The sequence below is a fragment of the Triticum aestivum genome, chromosome 7B (assembly GCF_018294505.1).
Source record: "Triticum aestivum cultivar Chinese Spring chromosome 7B, IWGSC CS RefSeq v2.1, whole genome shotgun sequence".
Classification (NCBI taxonomy): domain Eukaryota; kingdom Viridiplantae; phylum Streptophyta; class Magnoliopsida; order Poales; family Poaceae; genus Triticum; species Triticum aestivum.
This window is the reverse complement of record NC_057813.1, coordinates 444,398,292-444,419,109: the sequence shown is the minus strand read 5'-3', so window position 1 is coordinate 444,419,109 and position 20,818 is coordinate 444,398,292.

The following is a 20,818-nucleotide window of genomic DNA, read 5'->3' as shown; positions in this document are numbered from 1 at the left end:
AAACCTATGCATCGGAGAAGTGGGAGTCGACCTTGAACTTGTGTTCATGCCCATGGACACGATGTAGATCTTATCATTAGAGCTTCTCTTGAATTAATTATTCCCTTGGTATAAGTTTTTCTTATATCAGGGATCTGGCCTTTTGCATCCGTGGTTCCGACCATGTTTGTTCTTCTTTGATTCCATTTCTCGGACAAGTTAAACAATTGTCTTCTATGGATCAATACCCCAGTCCAACCTTTACTTTGATCTTCTGTCGAGTATTACCCCCCTGGTATCTCGAGATTATTATGGAACTGCATAACTTTTTTATGAGTTCATCAAGTACTACCTTCCCACTGATTCCATTTTTTTACGGGCTCTGAGTTATTAAACACTCAAAGACACCGATAACTGAACCGAGTCCGCACTACGGTTCAACAACTCTTGAGTAAGCTTCTATAACTACGAGTTTGTACCCGATCACGCCATTCCTAGCCTGTTTGGCTATATCATTGTCGTGACGATTCTACCTGTGCTACCTGGTCCTTATTCTCGGAGCACCAATTTGCGACGATAGCTAAGCTTACGTCGATTTTCCTCGTCATACCCTTTCACCTTAAACAACCAGCTTGAGTTCGAGTTTGTGTCGTAACTGTGGTTCCAATAACCTCTTGCTTCATCATTCCTCTGACTTGATGTCGTCACTGGTTGATTACATCTGCATGAAACCTCTCGACAAATGTGTCGTGATCATCATCAACCTTATGAGCTCTTCCAGGAATTCAATTGAATTCATGATGGGTAATACCATCCTTTCCCCTCGATGATTCCTGTTCCCATCGACCACTTTATTGCCTTCCGTTCAACACAACTTGTTCGTGTTTTGTGTAAACCTTGAGATCCCTGCTACCCAGCAGTTGATCTTCCTTACCTCGAGAGTATTACCATCTCTTTTTGTCAAGAATGTGGTGAGAATTTCACCACCTCTTAAGAATTCTTGATATCATAATACTTCTTGCCATCTTCGTTCATTCCTTGGTCCCCATATTGTTTTCAACCGGAATACTGACAATTGAGCTATGACGTGTGAATTCAAAACTTCTAGCAACCCTATCGCTTTGAAGTGAATGGGTGATAGATCATTCTAAGTCTTTCGATAATTGAAGCACCACTCTAACATTGGCTGTGCAACCCAACCTATATTTCGGGTGCATCGGTCAACCAATGTTTAATTATGTATGTTTTCCTTGAGCATACAACATTATATCATTTCAATCAACAAGTGTCATCTTCTTGTTCACATTATTGTGGAAATCCATCTTTTGAAAATCTCAATGAATTGTCGCTGAGTCAATCAGCCACCTCCTTACCTCTCCTTAGTTTAATGATGAACTATTGTTTCAGGAACTCGCTCCCATAGTTCATTTCCCGAGAATCTTGCAATGCCATTTCAACGATTTGTGTTGCGCCTTTTTCTTCTCAGACATCCTGAGTCTGAGGTATCATGACACCAATCGGATCTGAATCTTGGTCAGATATGATGGTTGGGACATATTTCCAAGAGTTATAACATTGGTATTTATATGACCCGGTAAGGTGGTGTCATGCCTAGTACACCTGGCCAGAGGACCTATTGTTATAGTTTCCTTGTCAGCAAGGCTATCGATTCTTCCATGAGAAAATTGTAAGACTTATTCTATAAGTTGTTCCTGATGGATCCTTTGTGAATCCAAAGTCCGACCTTTGCTTGAAGACCATGACAATGCTATCTCGAAGCATGTCTGTGGTACTCCGATTTTCAACAAGAACATTTAAAGCCCAATGCTAAATGTTTCTTGATCAATTATCCAAACACCGCTGTGTGGGTAATGTCATAAAAATTTTCTCCCCTACCTAAAGAGTTTTCTACATTATATCCTGACATGGATATCATGCTCTGCTTGTCCTTGGGAAGGATATACCCTTGAAATATGTGGTTAAACATAATTTCCTTTCCACTGTTCTGTTTAATCTGATGATCATATTTTCCTTCCATTGTTGGTTTAACCTTTCTTGTGAACTATATGATCTGAGCAGTAATATTCTCCTGCTGATGTAAACACCTCGTTGTACAATTCTGTCAGTAAGACCCTGTTACTTTTGTTGATGACATTCCGGTAACCACCGATGGACGAGAACTTCGCCTACTGGTCCGCCTCGTTCAACGAGTAGGAAAATGGTTCTCTTCGTCCCTCGCCCTTGGTATCGATGTTGTTGCCGACATATCTGACAGGCTACCCTTTGACACGCCTTACTATCATGACCGTGCAAAATGTCGCCCCCCTTCCTGCTTTCAACGACATGGTGGGCCCATAACCCACAGTTCCACAGGATCGAAACCTGACTCTCCTGCACCCCCTCTTCCCAAGGTTGTTCCTCGCGTGTGGCCTCGTATGTAATTCACGGGCCACCGTCCCAAGTGATCTATTTTGGTAACAGACGCAATACTCAATCTCATTGCTCTGGACCCCTTTCGCATGTTGTTTCAGACATCGAACAATGGCCTAACCGTTTGAAACTTCTCATGGTACCTTCTTACTTTACTCTCGAAATTTTCTTAAGCTCAATTCGAAGGTTACTTCCTACCCCATTCCCTGAGTTATGTACCAGATAGTCAACCTGATAAGGCCCGCCCTTCCCGAGTCTTCCCCCATATCCTTTTCGTAAGTACGATGAAGATCCCGAAGAAAGGATGACGACTTCATCATTTTGACCTGAAGCAGAAGTATGAAGGCATCAATATATTGGATTGACCTCTTCGATGAGAGCAAGCCAGGATGAGAAGACCCGCTATATTCGTTACCAAACCTTCCCCCCTTACTCCCCTCTTAAATCTCGGGACGAGATTTCTTGTAGTGGAGGAGAATTGTGACGCCCGGATAATCAAGCTACAGTAAACCTTTGCTAATGATGCCACGTCACCACGATTACTGTTGCTAAACTCACATTGGTTCGAAACCGATTCAAATTCAAATTCAAAATAAAGTCAAACAGTTAAAGTTTTCAAAAGTCAAAACTAAAATGTTCTAAATGTAACAAATAATTCATAAGTAATGTTGGTGGAGGAACCACATTTTTATAAAATGTCTAAATGCATTCAAATAATTAAAACTATAGGTAAAACAAATAAATAAATGTGTTGGTATTTTATAAAATACTAAACTATATTATTTGGGGGTTAAACCTTTTTGTGGCAGAGGTATAATTAGTGTTACTATTTAAGATACAACTTTTATGTTTTATAAAACTAGAATAAAATAAAACAGTAAAAGAAAAGGAACAAAAAAAGAAAGACTAGAAATTATAGCCCCCCCCTCGCTGGGCCTCGGCCCAGCTGGCCTCTGGGCCAACCAGGCCGGCCCAACCGCGCCCTCTACTTCCCCTTGGATGCCCGAAACCCTAGCCCACTCGCTCACTTCCCCCCCTCCCGCACGACGCCCACTCCGCTCGCTCTCCCCCCTCCTCCCCGATCCAGATCGGATCGGGGGAACGAACCCCGTCGCCCCCTGCGCCCCGACGCCATCCCGCCACATGCCGGACCGCCCCGCCGCCACACGACGCCGCCCCGTCCTCTCCTCCTCCCCGACCAGCCACCCAGGGCAACGGCGCCCCTCGCCGCACGCCTGACGCGCCCGGAGCTCGTCCTCGCCGGAGCGCTCCATCGCCGGCCTGCCTCCCCGTCGCGCGTCGTCGCCGTCTCCCTCCTCAACCCCCCGCTGCCTAGACCCCACCATCCCACGGTGAGCTCCTGTGCCGAGCGCGCCACCCCTCTGTCCCGTGTCCGCTCCTCCCTCGCCTAGCCTGTGCGCCCCTCGCACCGTACCGCCTCGCGCTCGTCGCCACGCCCAACCGTGGCCGACAGCGCCCACTCGTGCCCTCACCGGCCTCTGTGGCCGCGCGCCGGCGCCCCCCCGCGAGGCCATGACCTCGCCTAGTGCCCCCCCCGGACAGCCGCCTCCTGCGACCTCTCCCTCCCCGCGCCCGCTGTCCGCTCCAGCGCCCGAACCCGCCGCCCCTCGTCTCCGTCCTGCCGGCCTCGAACACGGCCTCGCCGGAGCCCGGTCCGGCCACCGCGCCCCTGCCCCTTCCCTGTGTGCGTTCGTGCACAGGAGGGAGGTGGCCTGAGCCACTTACAGGTGGGGCCCTCCCCCTTGTAAATCAGAAAGAAGAAAAGAAAAAGGGAAAGAGGAGAAAAATGAAAATGAAAATGAAAATGAAATTAGTAAAAGAATTAATTAATTAATTAAACAATTAGTGAATTAATTAAGTTAATTAATTGGGTTTAACTAAATTAATTAGAATTAGTTAACCTAATCAAGTAATTAAGCTAATTAACCTGTTTAGTTAAACTCAGACAATGACAATTGGGACCCACCTGTCAGGTTGACCAGGTCAACGGTCAACGTTGACTGCTGACGTCATGCCGACGTCAGCGAACACTATTCTGGATAATGTTGATTTAATTAATAATTAATAAATTAGAAAATGATTTAAAACTTTAAAAATTAATATAAAATAATCCGTAACTCGGATGAAAATACTTTCTACATGAAAGTTGATCAGAACAACGAGACGAATCCGGATACGCGGTCCGTTCGTCCGCCACACACCCCTAACCTATCGAACCCGCAACTTTCCCCCTTCGGCTCCTCTGCCCGAAAACACGAAACACCGGGGATACTTTCCCGGGGGTTTTCCCCCCTTCACCGGTATCACCTACTACCGCGTTAGGGCACACCGAACACCGCGTATTGCCTTGATATATTTTGTGGTGCTTTGTTTGCTCTGTATTCATTATTTCTTCCCCCTCTTCTCTCCGGTAGACTACGAGACCGACGCTGCTGCTGACCAGTTCGACTACGGAGTTGACGACCCCTCTCTCTTGCCAGAGCAACCAGGCAAGCCCCCCCTTGATCACCAGATATCGCCTATTCTCCTCTATACTGCTTGCATTAGAGTAGTGTAGCATGTTACTGCTTTCGTTAATCCTATTCTGATGCATAGCCTGACATTGTCGCTACATTTGTTGATACCTTACCTGCAATCCTAAATACTTAGTATATGATGCTAGTTTATCATCATTGGCCCTACATTCTTGTCAGTCTGCCTTGCTATACTATCGGGCCGTGATCACTTGGGAGGTGATCACGGGTATATACTATACATACATACATACTATACAGATGGTGACTAAAGTCGGGTCAGCTCATTGAGTACCCGCAAGTGATTCTGACGAGGGGGCTGAAAGGACAGGTGGCTCCATCCCGGTAGAGGTGGGCCTGGGTTCCCGACGGCCCTCGACTGTTACTTTGTGGCGGAGCGGCAGGGCAGGTTGAGACCGCCTAGGAGAGAGGTGGGCCTGGCCCTGTTCGACGTTCGCGGATACTTAACACGCTTAACGAGATCTTGGTATTTGATCTGAGTCTGGCTACGAGCCTATACGCACTAACCATCTACGTGGGAGTAGTTATGGGTATCCCGACGTCGTGGTATCAGCCGAAGCACTTCAGACGTCAGCGACGGAGCGGCGCGCGCCGGATTGGAACGTAAGCCTGCTCTTGTATTAAGGGGGCTAGTTCTGCTTTCGGCCGCGTACGCAACGTGCAGGTGTGCTATGGGCGATGGGCCCAGACCCCTGTGCGCTTAGGTTTAGACCGGCGTGCTGGCCTCTCTGTTGAGCCTAGGTGGGGCTGCGACGTGTTGATCTTCCGAGGCCGGGCATGACCCAGGAAAGTGTGTCCGGCCAAATGGGATCGAGCGTGTTGGGCTATGTGGTGCACCCCTGCAGGGAAGTTAATCTATTCGAATAGCCGTGATCTTCGGTAACAGGACGACTTGGAGTTGTACCTTGACCTTATGACAACTAGAACCGGATACTTAATAAAACACACCCTTCCAAGTTCCACAGACAACCCGGTGATCGCTTTTCCGCAGGGTGACGAGGAGAGGATTGCCGGGTAGGATTATGCTATGTGATGCTACTGGAGATGCTGCTTGGAGATACTACTTGGAGATGCTACTTGGAGGACTACAATCTACTCTCTTCTATATGCTGCAAGACGGAGGCTACCAGAAGCGTAGTCTTCGACAGGATTAGCTATCCCCCTCTTATTCTGGCATTCTGCAGTTCAGTCCACCGATATGGCCTCCTTACACATATACCCATGCATATGTAGTATAGTTCCTTGCTTGCGAGTACTTTGGATGAGTACTCACGGTTGCTTTCTCCCCCCCTTTTTCCCCTTTTCCTTTCTTTCTGGTTGTCGCAACCAGATGCTGGAGTTCAGGAGGCAGACGCCACCGTCGACGACGACCCCTACTACACCGGAGGTGCTCCTACTACGTGCAGCCCGCTGACGACGACCTGGAGTAGTTTAGGAGGATCCCAGGCAGGAGGCCTGCGCCTCTTTCGATCTGTATCCCAGTTTGTGCTAGCCTTCTTAAGGCAAACTTGTTTAACTTATGTCTGTACTCAGATATTGTTGCTTCCGCTGACTCGTCAATGATCGAGCACTTGTATTCGAGCCCTCGAGGCCCCTGGCTTGTATTATGATGCTTGTATGACTTATTTTATTTGTAGAGTTGTGTTGTGATATCTTCCCGTGAGTCCCTGATCTTGATCGTACACATTTGCGTGCATGATTAGTGTACGGTCAAATCGGGGGCGTCACACAAGATACCCCCAGAGTGACCCGAAGCAGGAAGAAAGTGCCAGTCAAATATACCCGTCCATTTATACTCCCTCCTTTTCTTTATATAATGAAGTGTATTGTTTTTTTTATAAAATTTTAGAATGTAAGGTGCATTTGTTCCAATTTCTCGTGATCCCATTCTTAGGCCTGTAGAAAACGAAAAGTATCTCTCACCTGATTACATGTATCTTTCCTTGTAGAGAGAAAAATAAAACCATCTCTCTTGATTACGTGTATCTCTTTGTTTTCAAGCTTAAATGATTTACTTGCCGCTAATCAATGAATTAGACAAGGGTAATTTCATCCTAAATTATCTATAATTATGTGTCCACCGTGACAAAAACAATACCCCTTACATAAAAAAATAGAGGAAGTATAGCATAAATATCATAGTACAAGTCATGTACATACTGATAACAAAGCTGAAAAAAAGGAGAACACTAGCATTTGCAGAAAGAAACACCAGTAAGAGGTAAAAATACAAACGAGACCGTAGAATCCTTTGACCATGACAGCAACACCTGTCACCCATCTCTGGTACCATCATAACAGTCACCAAAAGAAAAAATAACAGATCGCCTCCATACCCCGAACTCGACGCGGCTCCATCGCTGATATGCAGCTTTGTGGACCTCCAAGCTGGCTCGTCAAAGACGAAACCATTACCGTTGAACGAATCAGACCGAAGCAACACCCCGGATACACAATCAAACTCCAGATCTGGCACCTCACATGACTAAGGCGTCGCAGGAGGAAATTATACCTGCCATCCATGAACTACGAACCCAACACACGATCGACCATTTTCTAGATGTCGTCGATGCAAACCACAATCTGTATTCACTCCTGGAGTACCTTCCAAGCTCCGCGGTAACGCTGGAGCAAACGTCGTCGCAACGGTGAAGTCCGAGGACACATGTCCACCACGAGGATGATGCCGTTGCCGCATCATCCTTACTTGAACAGACCGATTTCCAAATCCATCCCTAAACATAGGACCAACTGCCTCGTCAGAGTAGGATCTGAATAAACTTTATTCAGCGCCGCCATCCTCGCTTTCAAAGAAAGACGATGTGCATATTTATATTTGAGGTGCCTCGGCGCCTCAGTATCGTCGTCTTGTACTCTGTTGATGATCGAATGTCGTATACTCTCGTATATACATGGTTAATGTGTTACGCTACCCTGTACTCCCTATGTCCCAAAATATAGTGCTCATTTATACTGTTCTAAAGTCAAACTTTTTGATCAAGTTTATGAAAAACATCACTATTTAGAATACCAAATTAATGTCATTAATTTCATCATGAAATATATTCGTACCTATATTGTATATATAGATAATTTTGTTTATAAATTTTGTTAAAGTTTATTACATAACCCCCGCAAAAAAGTTTATTACTCCCTATGTTTCAGTTTACAAGTCCTGGGCGCATACCTAGGTTGTCAATTTTATCACCCTAATATAAACTATATAACAAAAAAAATACCGTTTGAAAATAAAACATCTGAAGTTTATATTGCTATATTTTTTGTAATATATGACTTGTATTAGGTTGGTCAAATTAATGACCTAGGGATACGCGCACACCTGTAAACTGAGAGAGAGGGAGTACATAAAAAAAATACCTAGTCAAAGTTTATGAAGCCCTGCTGTTGCAAAAACCAATGCACGTTATACTATGTGTACCAATCTTTGTGAAATCTTCCACTTTTCTCTAAGATACTGTCAAATCTCTCTAATAGTCGCATTTTGTGCACTGTTAATTTTGATATGAGAAAAAAACTTATGATAACGACACACCTAATCACAAACACCTAAAGGTCAACCCAATCAAAATGCTTTTGATGTTTATTAGAGTAGAGTTGGATAGTTAGCGAGAAAGCAACTTCTTTTGTGAGACGAATAGTGTGATGATATACACACAAAGACTAGTATTCATTTGTTTATGAGGTTGGTCCTAGTATTCTCACTTTTGTTATTTTTAAGTTGCCGAAAATTTATTTTCATGAAAGTTATTTTTTACTCACATTTGGTATTTCCACCCTTTTTGTTTATATTGTCTTTTTTTTTGTCATGAAACGCAATTCATCATCAATGTGTCGATGAACGATTAATCTTCAGTGTTGTTTTTTTGCTCGAATATTGTGTGCAGCGTAGATATATACATGCAAGTCCCATGTAATTTGTGGTGCAAATCATATTGTCGTCCAGAGTACTATATAGTTGTTCTTATATATTGACCGTTTTGCAAGTTTATATTATCATTTGTTTTGAGTTCTTTTCTTTGTTTTGTTAAGGTAATACTAATGCTCTTAATTCATCCGTCTTAGAATAATTTTGATTTATCTTATGTTTTTTACCTTTACTTTATGAATTTGTGTATGGTGGTAACAAAGACGAGCGTGGGTGTCATACATCTGCTTATAAGCCAGTCAACATGTTGTGTTGAGTGTGGGTGTCATTCATCGAAAAGTTTGACAAGGACTAGATAATTCGAGAGTGGGATTTTCTCCTTTGACGATGGAGAGATATTTTTAGGGCCCTCTCGGTGTGACGACATCCATCATCGTCTGGCCAGACACAGGTGACTATGTCACGGGGATGTCGGAATACTTCAACGAGAAAGAAGAACAAAACCGACAACGATGATAACGGTATAGTGAGCATGTCGATGACTCAGGAGGATACCGACGCTCTTCGGGTTTTTGTAATGTATCACAAAGAAAAGGAAACATCACATAATAATCAAAGGTTCACTCGAATGTCATTTGTGTAATGGACGTAGACGGTTCCCCTATCGGTCATTGAGCAAAGGGGTTTCGTTCATAACTCTTATTTACCCAACCTACGGGGTCACACGCTTAAGATAATCACGATCCGTCGAGTGTTTGTAGGACAATAGTATCAAGGATCTATTTGCGAAATTGTTTCATTAATATTTGAAATAGTTTCGAGAGGAACCGGAAGCGTTTCGGGGTCATCGAAGCGTTTCAGAGTTTATCGGGCAATACCAGGTATTGTCGATAAATAATATATAGATGGAAAATATTTCCAGTGATGTTAAATTATATATAATATGCTCTACTAATTGTTAGAAGGTTTTTATATTTAATTTAATATCAACGGGTCTTAAAAGGCCAAGTGATAGAAGGAATATTGGGCCACCATGGCCCAATAAGGAAGGCTCCCCACTTCTTCCAAGTGGGCAGGCCGAATTGGAGTAGGGGGATGAGTCCTACTCCTTCCACTTGTTCGGTGCACCAAGGAGTGGCTTTCCCTCCTTGGTGGCAGCCTCTCCTCTCCCCTCTAACCTATATATACATGAGGTGTTGGCCCTTTCTACACACAAGCTTTGGAGCCTCCTCCTCTAGTTTACCTAGTTCTAGTTGGTCCTAGTTGACTAGTTAGAGCTAAACCCAGCTCCTCTAATCCTCATAATTAGAAATCCGATGTGGTTCTAATCTTCTCCCTCCAATTCCCCGACGATGATTAGCTGTGCACGGCGAAGCGCTGCCGGATCGTGAAGTCCGTATGCTCGCAACAAAGTAGAGAGGTTGTGTTTTTGGTCTTCCGTTCAAGGGATCGTTCGAGGGCGGTTCGCTGGATCGTGATCAATGGTTCGATGGGCTTCAAGTACGATTTACACTGGCTCGTCTACTTCCCCTGCACTCCGAAGTCGGTAACGATTGTTGATCCAAACCCTATATGCATCTTCGTATTGTTCCTAGGTGTTCGTAGGGTAATTTTTTTCTACTACGTCCTAGCAATTTATTCACATATGCAGTTATTTTATCCAAGTGCACGATTGCATCATCTAATACAATATGTTGCCTAATTTTAAAGGCTTTACAATCAATTGAGATCTCCAATTTGAAATTGGATTACCCAATTTTGACCGGGTCAACAATTTTCCAATGAGCTCTCTAATTCAATTCTTTTAATTCACTATGCTCTAATTTTTGAGCTCCCCATTCAATTGAGGTATTCAATTGTTGATTTGGTTCACGATTTTGACCAAGTCAACGGCATTTCAAATCATTCAGCAACGATCGAATGATACTGATTTGATATTATGAATATTGATATATTTTTTCTGCAAATTTGGTCAATCTTAAAGAGGTTTGAGTTTTCAAAAAACTAATACAACTTATATTTTGAAAAAGAGGGAGTAAAAAATTATAAAAATTCAACAACACCAACAGTGTAGCAAAGTGCCCTCAACCCTTCTCGTACGTTAACTAACACTGGTGCAGATTGGACATCATATCAATACTTAAGTAGCTTTTCTGAAAAATAGGTGCATTTTAGACTTGACATGAAAAAAGTTGTGCAAGTCTGCTTGTGGATAGAGAAACACTAATAGTACACAGCCATGACAAAAATGGCTTAGGACGAAGAAAGTTCAGGCAACTTATAAATAGAGGGTTCCTAGCTAGTACTCCCTCTCTTTACAAATAAAAGGTGTTTTGAATATTTTAATATAGACTACATACAAACTGAAATGAGTGAACAAACACTAAAATATGTCTATATACATCCAAATTAAAAAAAAGATGAGAACATATTAACGAATAGAGAAAGTATTGTACATTCAGGTACAACTGTTGAATGTGGATACCATAGAACACGTAAGCCACACACACCATACCATGCTAATCGCGTGAGCATCGGATAAGCTAAGATACGTGCGTAGGACATTCGGAGCTCACTTTCGTGCTGCAAACCTGCAAGAAAGCCGGGCGTGGGGTGTTTCATGTCCTCCATCGCCAAGTCTGTCACGCTGTCAATTCGCTCATATGTACCTTACCCAGATTACTCATAAACATGTTCGTGCAAGCGCAATGGTAACCCTCGAAGTTTGCCATTCAACGCGATAGCTATTAGTCCGCAGATCGATTTGAATGTCCAAAAGCTCACAAACCGGACACAAAATCGGGGGAGTTTTTTCGGCCTTCTAACCGCTACAACACGTATGCGTTTAACACTCCGGATCCATCCAAAAACTGATCTTAGTGCGTATGCCCTTTCCTGTGCTAAGTGGTTGTCGTATTCATGCGGGTCAGCATTACTCCAAAATGTCAACATCACATTCATCCAATTGAAAGCGGACGCGACGTTTCACTGGAGCCGATATTGAAGCGGCGCACTGGTGGAGAGTGTCGCCCTCTCTCCGTGCCTGTTCCAGTGCCTGAGACACGTGACCGTACGAGACTGGATGATTGTGTACCATATTCAAACCGGCTTCCGTGTGCTGACATTAAACAAGCGTGTTGGCCAGGACACCCAGACAACCCACCGCTTGGCCACCGGCACCCACTATTTAAATGATTCCTCATTTCGGCACGACCTGCATCGCCCTACGTCCCTGCCATGATCATCAGCTATAGATCAATGTGGGAGAGCAACCCGCATGGGACACTAGACGTGCCGCTTCTAACCGTAGCTTTACTTTCCGGGGCTCACGACCGATGAGCTTGCCAGACACGGGACACACGACATGGAAGCCGTCATGGCCTACGAACATTTAGACCAGGTTAAAAAAGTGTTATCCGCTTTTGTTAGTTGAAATATGTTAAAAAATGTAATGCATTTGGTTTGTAAATAAAAATCATTCGATTTGCATGAAATTTGATAATTTTATTAACTTATTTTTGAAACTAGTAAGCTTGCACATGCAACGCAAGTCTTAATTGCACATGCAAAGGTAAATAACGACAAACCATGATTAGATCAATGGTGGGCATAGGGTCCATTGATTTCTCAAGAAACAAACTATGAGCAGAAAATAAATGTAATATAAAAGAATAAAGAATTGGTAAGCAAAAAATATGATCCGTATAAAGGTTGCATTATGATGGAGAAAATGTAACGTATGTTTTGGATAACAGTGCCCAGCCATGTTATGAGTTTCGTAGAGGCACTTGAAATTTGGTTGTGGGATATTCTCTATTCCTAGTTGATAATGCATAAAAATACAACTGAAAAGGGGTATAAAAACCAAGCAATAATCAGCTTGGGAAACATTATCTCATCTGCGTTGAGATGTCTTCACCAAGATTTCGTTCTCTTCTTTCTCTTATCCAACTTAATTACTGGAAAGGTATTTAAGTTGCTCATCGGTTAGCACACTACATTGGAGATCAATAATACTACCACTGTAAATCTCTAAAAGGAGAGGACACTTCACAAACATGTCTCATATTTCAGCATACTACTTTAGTACTTACCGCAAGTGTGGGAAGATGACAACAACAATCAAAAGAAGGTTTCTTGTCCCTATAAAATTTGTGAATTATTATATCTAAATCACATATTTGCTCCATTCAGTTGAACTAATTTTGACGAAGATCAATTTCAGGTCTAAAATTTCAGACCTAATGAAAAACAAAATGCAATAGACATAACTAAATAATGAGTACATGATAGTAGGTTAAATAAGCCCATACAACTTGTGGTCTATGGTAACAAGAATTAGAATTCAAGCTCATAGAAGTAAATAAATAGATTATCAAAAAGCTATATCAGGTTACAGAGCAACAATAGTGCTACCATGAGGTTGTAGTGAGGAATGGTGGAAAAGGAATAAAAAAATTGTGTAAGCACGAGGGCAAACTTTTTCCAATAAATTTCATGCCAGTCACATATCAGGTGCATTCCTGTTCTGATTAAATCAGATAACCAATGATGGAATAATCACATTAAAGGGGATACTTGCATTATTGTTCATGTTTTTGTTTTTCTTCACCGAAAAGATCATATATCTGAGTGTAGCCTCTTCAGCTAACTTTCATCACCTCCCAGACCGTCGTGGTAGGTTGTTGATAAAAACAACAGTAACACAATCGCCGCGAGTAAAATGTGTGATGTAGTACAATGGTGACACCAACGCCTCCCGGTTGTGCCCAGCTGCGGCAACTGCCACTGGACAACGCCTCCATCCAGGAGCAGACAAGTTGCCCCACGCCAACTGAGATCTTTCAAATATTCTCTATCATTGTCATTGCAAAAGGACTTTCATCAGTGGCTCGCTGACAATCTCCCCCAAACCCTACAAGAGATTCAAGTAAGTTTAAACTTCCATTTTGCACATGTACAATTGAGTCACTCACCTTGCTAGATTAGGTCAGATCTATTATCCATACCTAAGCCCTCCGAATTATTGTATTTTCCTGGCCAGATAATGGATCAACAAGCTTGTCCCTTCATATTGTCAAAGTCGGGTTGACTGGACCATCTACTTTGGTCGTTCAAATTATAAAACGCAATCATGATGTTGAAATCTCATCTCATTCCATCACGTGAGCTTTTCCAATTTTTTTTGAAAATAGCTTTTCTCAGTTTTGGACAAACTGAATGACGGAGACGATTTGTATATTGTAGCTTTTCCTTTCATACGCTTCACTGGCTAGATGGGAGAGCGCGTTGTGCCCCTATGTTCAACTTCAAAAAACTTGATTCAAGGTTGTAGGTCATAGTAGTTGTCATCACTCGCAAGCTTGCTTGTGCACTTTAAAAACTACATGATGAAGCACATCAAGAGCAGCAAAGGTGCTCTCAAGTTGTTATGCATATCATATAGCACATGTAGGACAACAAAATGACAGTCATCACGAAAAATATATAATTACCAGAATCAACCCCAAATCAGCACTCACCTCTCCCTCTATGTATCAGACTACTTGGAACTGAACTGAATGTAACGCAAGATTTAAGTGTTGACCATTAGTCTTCAGTGTCCCATATGTTCTCCATCTTGCTCCTGACTTTACTGTCCTACTCTAGTTCGTAGTCTAAATTCAGTAACTGGTTGCACTCATCCATAAGTGAACACTAAAAGTTTTAACAGGATAAATCACATAGATATATCATTACCTTAGTCCTCCTCCCCTCTCCCCCAGCGCCGCTCCCTCCTTGGGGCGACACGGGCAGCGACCCCCGCCCCCTTAGCCTCCGCCCCTCCCGCCTCCTTTCTCCCCCTCGCCATCGCCGGTGGCCTCCGGTAGGCAAAGCCTGCGGAGCCGGCGGCGGTGGGGAACTTTTCTGGCTGCTGCTCGCTCGCGGGAAGGGGATTCGGCATGTGGGCGGCGGCTGGCCAGCGCTTGGCTCTGGGGCGGCCCCTGGCTCATGGTGGAGGAGGTCTCCGGCGGGAGGCGTGGGATCCGGTCGCGGAGTTGGGCGCGCCATTGTGAGCGGCGGTCACGGTCGTGGCGCCCATGCGGGCCCGATTTGGATCCTCGCGAGCTGCAGCCGGCACGGACGGTGGTGCTGGGGTGGAGAGAGGCTCGCCCCCCTGTGCACGTCGTGGAGGGGCCCTTGCTGCGTTCTCCCGCTTGGTGTCGTGGTGGTGCCGGCTGGTGTTTCATCTGACGGCGGCAGATCTGGCAGCTCGTCCGGCGAGTTGGGGTGGGGTGGCGCCCCCTCCCTGCTCGGGATTCCTCTTTGGCTGTGCAGCGTGCAGCGGCCGCGTGGTGGAGGCCTTCGGTTGCTGGGGCGGCGGCCCCAGATTTGGTGGTGTAGCGGCTACGGCCGGGGAGGTGGTGTGTGTCTGGTTGCGGTGGATCGAGGGATCCTGCGGCCGGAGTGAGGTTGCTCTCAGCAGGGTGGTGGTTGGTAGGCGGTGGTCGGTGGCGGCTGGTGGTCGGCGCAACTCCGGGAGAAATCCTTGCTTTGATCTCCATCTGAGCCGGTGACGGCGGCGCTCGCGGGTGCCGCGACCTTTCTTGGAAGCGTCATCGTGGAGGTGCTCCTGCTTCTCCCCACTGCTTTGGTGTAACGCCCCGGATTCGATGCGCCAGGTGTCTGCCAGTTATTCGCCGTTGTTGCCATGTCATTTGCTTGCGTGTTGCATTTTATCATGTCATCATGTGCATTTCATTTTGCATACGTGTTCGTCTCATGCATCCGAGCATTTTCCCCGTTGTCCGTTTTGCAATCCGGCGCTCCTATGCCCTCCGGCGTTCCCCTTTTCATCTCCTGTTGTGAGTGGGTATTAAACTTTCTCGGAATGGCCCGAGGTTTGCTAAGCGGCCTTGGTATAGCACTGGTAGACCGCCTGTCAAGTTTCGTGCCATTTGGAGGTCGTTTGGTACTTCAACGGTTAACCGGGTAACCGTAAAGCCTCCTTCTCTTTGCAGCCCAACACCCTTTCCAAAGTGGCCCAAAACTCATCAAACTCCCCTCCATGCTCTCGGTCATTCGATCACGACCGCGTGGCCGAAAACCGCTCCTCGTTTGGACTCTCCTAGCTCCCTCTACCTATAAATATGCCCTCTTCCCCGAAATTCGCAGATGAAACCCTAGCAACTCCTCCCCGCGCCACCGGACATGTCCATCCACGCCGGACATGTCCGCCGGACGCGTCGTCCGAGCCAATCAGAGGCCGCCACCTCATCCTCCGCCGCCCCGCGCCCAATCCCGCTTCGCCATGTGTCGCCGCCGCCGAATTCCTCCGCGCGCCGCCGCCCGGGGCCCAGATCCGGCCCGCCCCGGGCCGAACCGGGCCGCGCCGGGCCCGCAGCCGCCGTCGCTGTCGCCGGACTCGTCGCCCCTCCGCTGCCCGCCGGCGCCTGCGCCGCCGCCTCGTCCCGGCCGCTCTCGCGCCCCCGCGCCGCCAGCCGTCGCCTCCTCTCGGCCGGCTCCGCCCAGCCCGCCGCCGCGGGGCCTGCGCCGCCCTCCGCCGCCGCCGCACCGGATCCGGCCGGTCCACCTCGTCTCCGACCCCTCCGGTGCCTCTCCGGCCTCCTTCTTCGTCTCCGGCGAACCTCGAGGACCGTGCCCGATCTGGATCTGCGAGGTGAAATATGCCTAAGTCCCCAGATTCAGTAATTTTCATGCCCTGTTTGACCTACTGTATCTCTGCATCCGTAGCTCTGTTTTATGCGTGTAATATGTCAAATTGTTCATCTCGACGAGTACATCATTTCGTTCCATTGCATTATATTCATTTGAGGTTATCTTGATGCCTGAATCGTCGTTGTAAGAGTGCTTCGTGATGTTTTCTGTTGTCTGTTAACAGAACGAGCTCTTTTGCCATTTTTGCCATGATTGATGTGTGCATTCTATGAGGTTGATGTCTTCATGTGTTTTGAACTATGCCATGTCTTCTTTACAGAGATGCTTACCATGTATTTTTGTGATCAATATGGTGACTAGCACAAGCATGCAAACTAGGCATCGTGATGTTGCTGATTTTAGTCCCTGTTCTGCTGTTATTTTGATGCCATGTAAACTTGATGCTACAGAGTGATCCATGCATATTTTGAGATACTTCAGTAAGGATGTTTTGAACATATGGTTATGCTCTATCCATTCCTGCCCTTGGTTGCAATTATGGAGTAGTATAGCATGTCATTTTCATGCTCTACTTTTGCTTCAAAATGTTTCCTGGCAGATTGTTTACATGTTATTCAATTTGGCCAAGGTTGCTATAGTTGATCCTTGCATGCTATGAACTTGTTCTTGACTTGGTTTATTTCATAAACACTCCTTCTTGATGATTCTATGCTTATCTTGTCATGCAATGACTTGTGGTGAGTGAATCGAGCTTGTTAAGTAGGGTTCATGATGTTGCTGTTTTGCTAGGCTGAATCTGTTATTTCGTGATGCTATATAAACATGTTGCTACTAATCATTCTATGCATAATCTGGAGATATTCTATAAACATGTTTTGATCTACATGTCATCCTCTATCCATCCATGCCCCTGGTTGCATTTATAGGTTGCTGTAGCTTGTTCATATCTTGCTCCAAAGTTGCTTGATAATGTTGCTGTCAGCCTGTTTACATTAAGTTCACTTGTTCCCATGTGTTTTGCTAGTGTTCCATGCACTCTATGACCTTGCTCTTGCCATGCTTAGCTTCACAATTATGTCTTCTTACTTTTGGTTGCCTTGCCATGCCATGTATTGCTCTGTAGTGAGTTGCACAAGCTCATCTACATGCCTTCATAATTCTGTTTCTGCCATGTTTGAATCTGTAATATAACTTGGCATGTTTACGTGGGTGCCATCATATTTTCTGATTCTTTTTGGCTCATGGCCAGTAAAGGACTTTTGGTCTATGCATTTAGTAGATTCATGCCATGCCTTTGTTTGCCATGATAAGTTCCTGTAATATGTTGTTTGATAGCTCTAAACATTGCATCGTGATGTTATTTTCTGCAAAGTCTGAAATTGTTGTTACTTGCAATCTTACCATGTGTGTTTGAGCATGTTCTAATGATTTCTGGAGATAGCTCAGTGTTCATGTTTTGTTTTGCTTTACCTGTACATCATGCCCATGCCTTTTGTTATTATGTTGAGATGCTGTAGCAAGTTGTTTTGATGTTTGCAATATGCCTAGTTGTTGTTTTGGACAGATTGTTGTTATAACTTGTATAGAGTGTGTGTGTTGAACCGTTGCTCCGTTTTGAGTGTGCTCTATATGAAACTTACTTGATTTTGCATGTAGCTTCATATTATCATGTTGCATCCTTGTTTTGAGGTGTTTGCTTGATGTTTGGGTGCATTTTGCATCAATGCCATGTTTAACTTGTGTTGCTCATATCTTCTAGACCGTAGCTCCGAATTAAATGAACTTCATATGAAACTTGACTAGAATCTCGTGTAGATCATCTTTGTGCATCTTAACTTGATGTTTAACAACTTGAACATAAGGTATATTCAGATCTGGACCAATTTCGAAATATGCATATGAGGACTTATCGGAATTGTTATATGTTGTTCCCGGCCTCATTTAAACTTGCCTTGATGTGTTGCTCTTGTTTGCATCATCTCTTTCCATGAGTAGCTTCATGTAGCCTTGTCATGCATCATACTTGTTGTGCATCTTGCCTTGCTCATGTGTGGTGTGTTTACTATGTTGTGTGCTTCTTTTCGATAGTTCCTGTTTCGTTGCGATCGTGAGGATTCGCTCGTCTACGCTTGGTTCGGCTTCATCCGTTCGTCTTCTTCATGGACTCGTTCTTCTTTCTTGCGGTATTTCAGGCAAGATGACCGCTACCCTGGATCTCACTACTATCATTGCTATGCTAGTTGTTTCGTTCTATCGCTATGCTGCGCTACCTATTACCTGCTTTTCAAGCCATCCCAAATTGCCATATCAGCCTCTAACCTTTGACACCTTTCCTATGCAAACCGTTGTTTGGCTATGTTACCGCTTTGCTCAGCCCCTCTTATAGCGTTGCTAGTTGCAGGTGAAATTGAAGATTTCTCCATGGTGGACAGGATTTTGGTTGGGATATCACAATATCTCTTATATTATTAATGCATCTATATACTTGGTAAAGGGTGGAAGACTTGGCCTTTTTCCTAGTGTTTTGTTCCACTCTTGCCGCCCTAGTTTCCGTCATACCGGTGTTATATTTCCGGATTTTGCGTTCCTTACGCAGTCGGGTGATTTATGGGCCCCCCTTGACAGTTCGCTTTGAATAAAACTCCTCCAGCAAGGCCCAACCTTGGTTTTACCATTTGCCTCACCACCACCTATACCTTTCCCTTGGGTCGGCCAACCCGAGGGTCATCTTTATTTTAGCCTCCCCGGGCCAGTGCTTGTCTAAGTGTTGGTCCGAACCGAGCGATGTCCGGCGCCCCCTGGGCAACCAGGGTCTATGCCAACCCGACGTCTTGCTCATCCGGTGTGCCCTGAGAACGAGATATGTGCAGCTCCTATCGGGATTTGTCGGCACAGCGGGAGGCTTTGCTGGTCTTGTTTTACCATGGTCGAAATGTCTTGTAAACCGGGATTCCGAGTCTGATCGGGTCTTCCTGGGAGAAGGTCTATTCCTTCGTTGATCGCGAGAGCTTGTCATGGGCTAAGTTGGGACACCCCTGCAGGGTATAATCTTTTGAAAGCCGTGCCTACGGTTATAGGCAGATGGGAATTTGTTAATGTCCGGTTGTAGATAACTTGACACCAGATCCAAATTAAAATGCATCAACTGTGTGTGTAGCCGTGATGGTCTCTTCTCGGCGAAGTCCGGGAAGTGAACACGGTCTTTGGGTTATGTTTGACGTAAGTAGGAGTTCAGGATCACTTCTTGATCATTGCTAGTTGACGACCGTTCCTTTTGCTCTCTTCTCGCTCTTATTTGCGTATGTTAGCCACCATATCATGCTTAGCCGCTGCTGCAACCTCACCACTTTACCCCTTCCTTTCCTTTTAAGCTTTGCTAGTCTTGATACCCATGATAATGGGACTGCTGAGTCCTCGTGGCTCACAGATTACTACAACAACAGTTGCAGGTACAGGTTATGCGATGTTCATGACGCGAGAGCGATGCTTGCTTGCGTTGAGTTCTTCTTCTGCTTCTTCGATCAGGGATAGGTTCCAGGTCGGCAGCCTGGGCTAGCAGGGTGGATGTCGTTTGAGTTTCTGTTTGTGTTCATCCATAGTCGGATGATGCTCTGATGTATTGTGATGTTGTATTCATGTGGCTTTGTATGCCTCTTGTATGTATCCCCATCTATTTATGTAATGTTGATGTAATGATATCCACCTTGCAAAAGCGTTTCAATATGCGGGTCTATCCTTGGTGGGACCTTCGAGTTCCTTTTGGATAGGGTCGCATATTGGGCGTGATATTTGGCTCCGGAGGGAAACCTCAGATCCGCTGGATCGAACATGGAGGCGTATTTGCGTCTTTCTCCTCCTTGGGGGCATCGTCTCGGAGCCGGCTACGACTAGGAGACCGGTGGATGGCGGCATCTTCGCCGCGTGGTTTGCGGCATCTTCGCCGCGTAGTTTGCTGAGGCGGCCTTTTCGGGGGCGTGGATTTCTGTTTGGCAACGATGATGGCGTCGAGAGGAGCTTTGGTCGCGGCTCGGGCTTCGGTAGTCGGATCTTCCAGGCATGTCTGAGGTGCTCTTCCAGGCACGGTCGGCGCAAGTCCTGCATCTTTCCCTTGTGATGATCGCCGTCAGAGTCGGAGTCGTCGGTTGTTCATGCGTGTGGCCTTCTGTTGGCATGTGCTGTCATGGTTTTTGTGCAGCTGTTTGCGGGTCGGCTTCGACGATGAAGATCTACGGTGAAGTCGGAGTCGCCCGTTCGGAGGTAGCCGGTGATGACGATGACGCTTGCGACTGCTCGGCGGATGTCTTCCCTC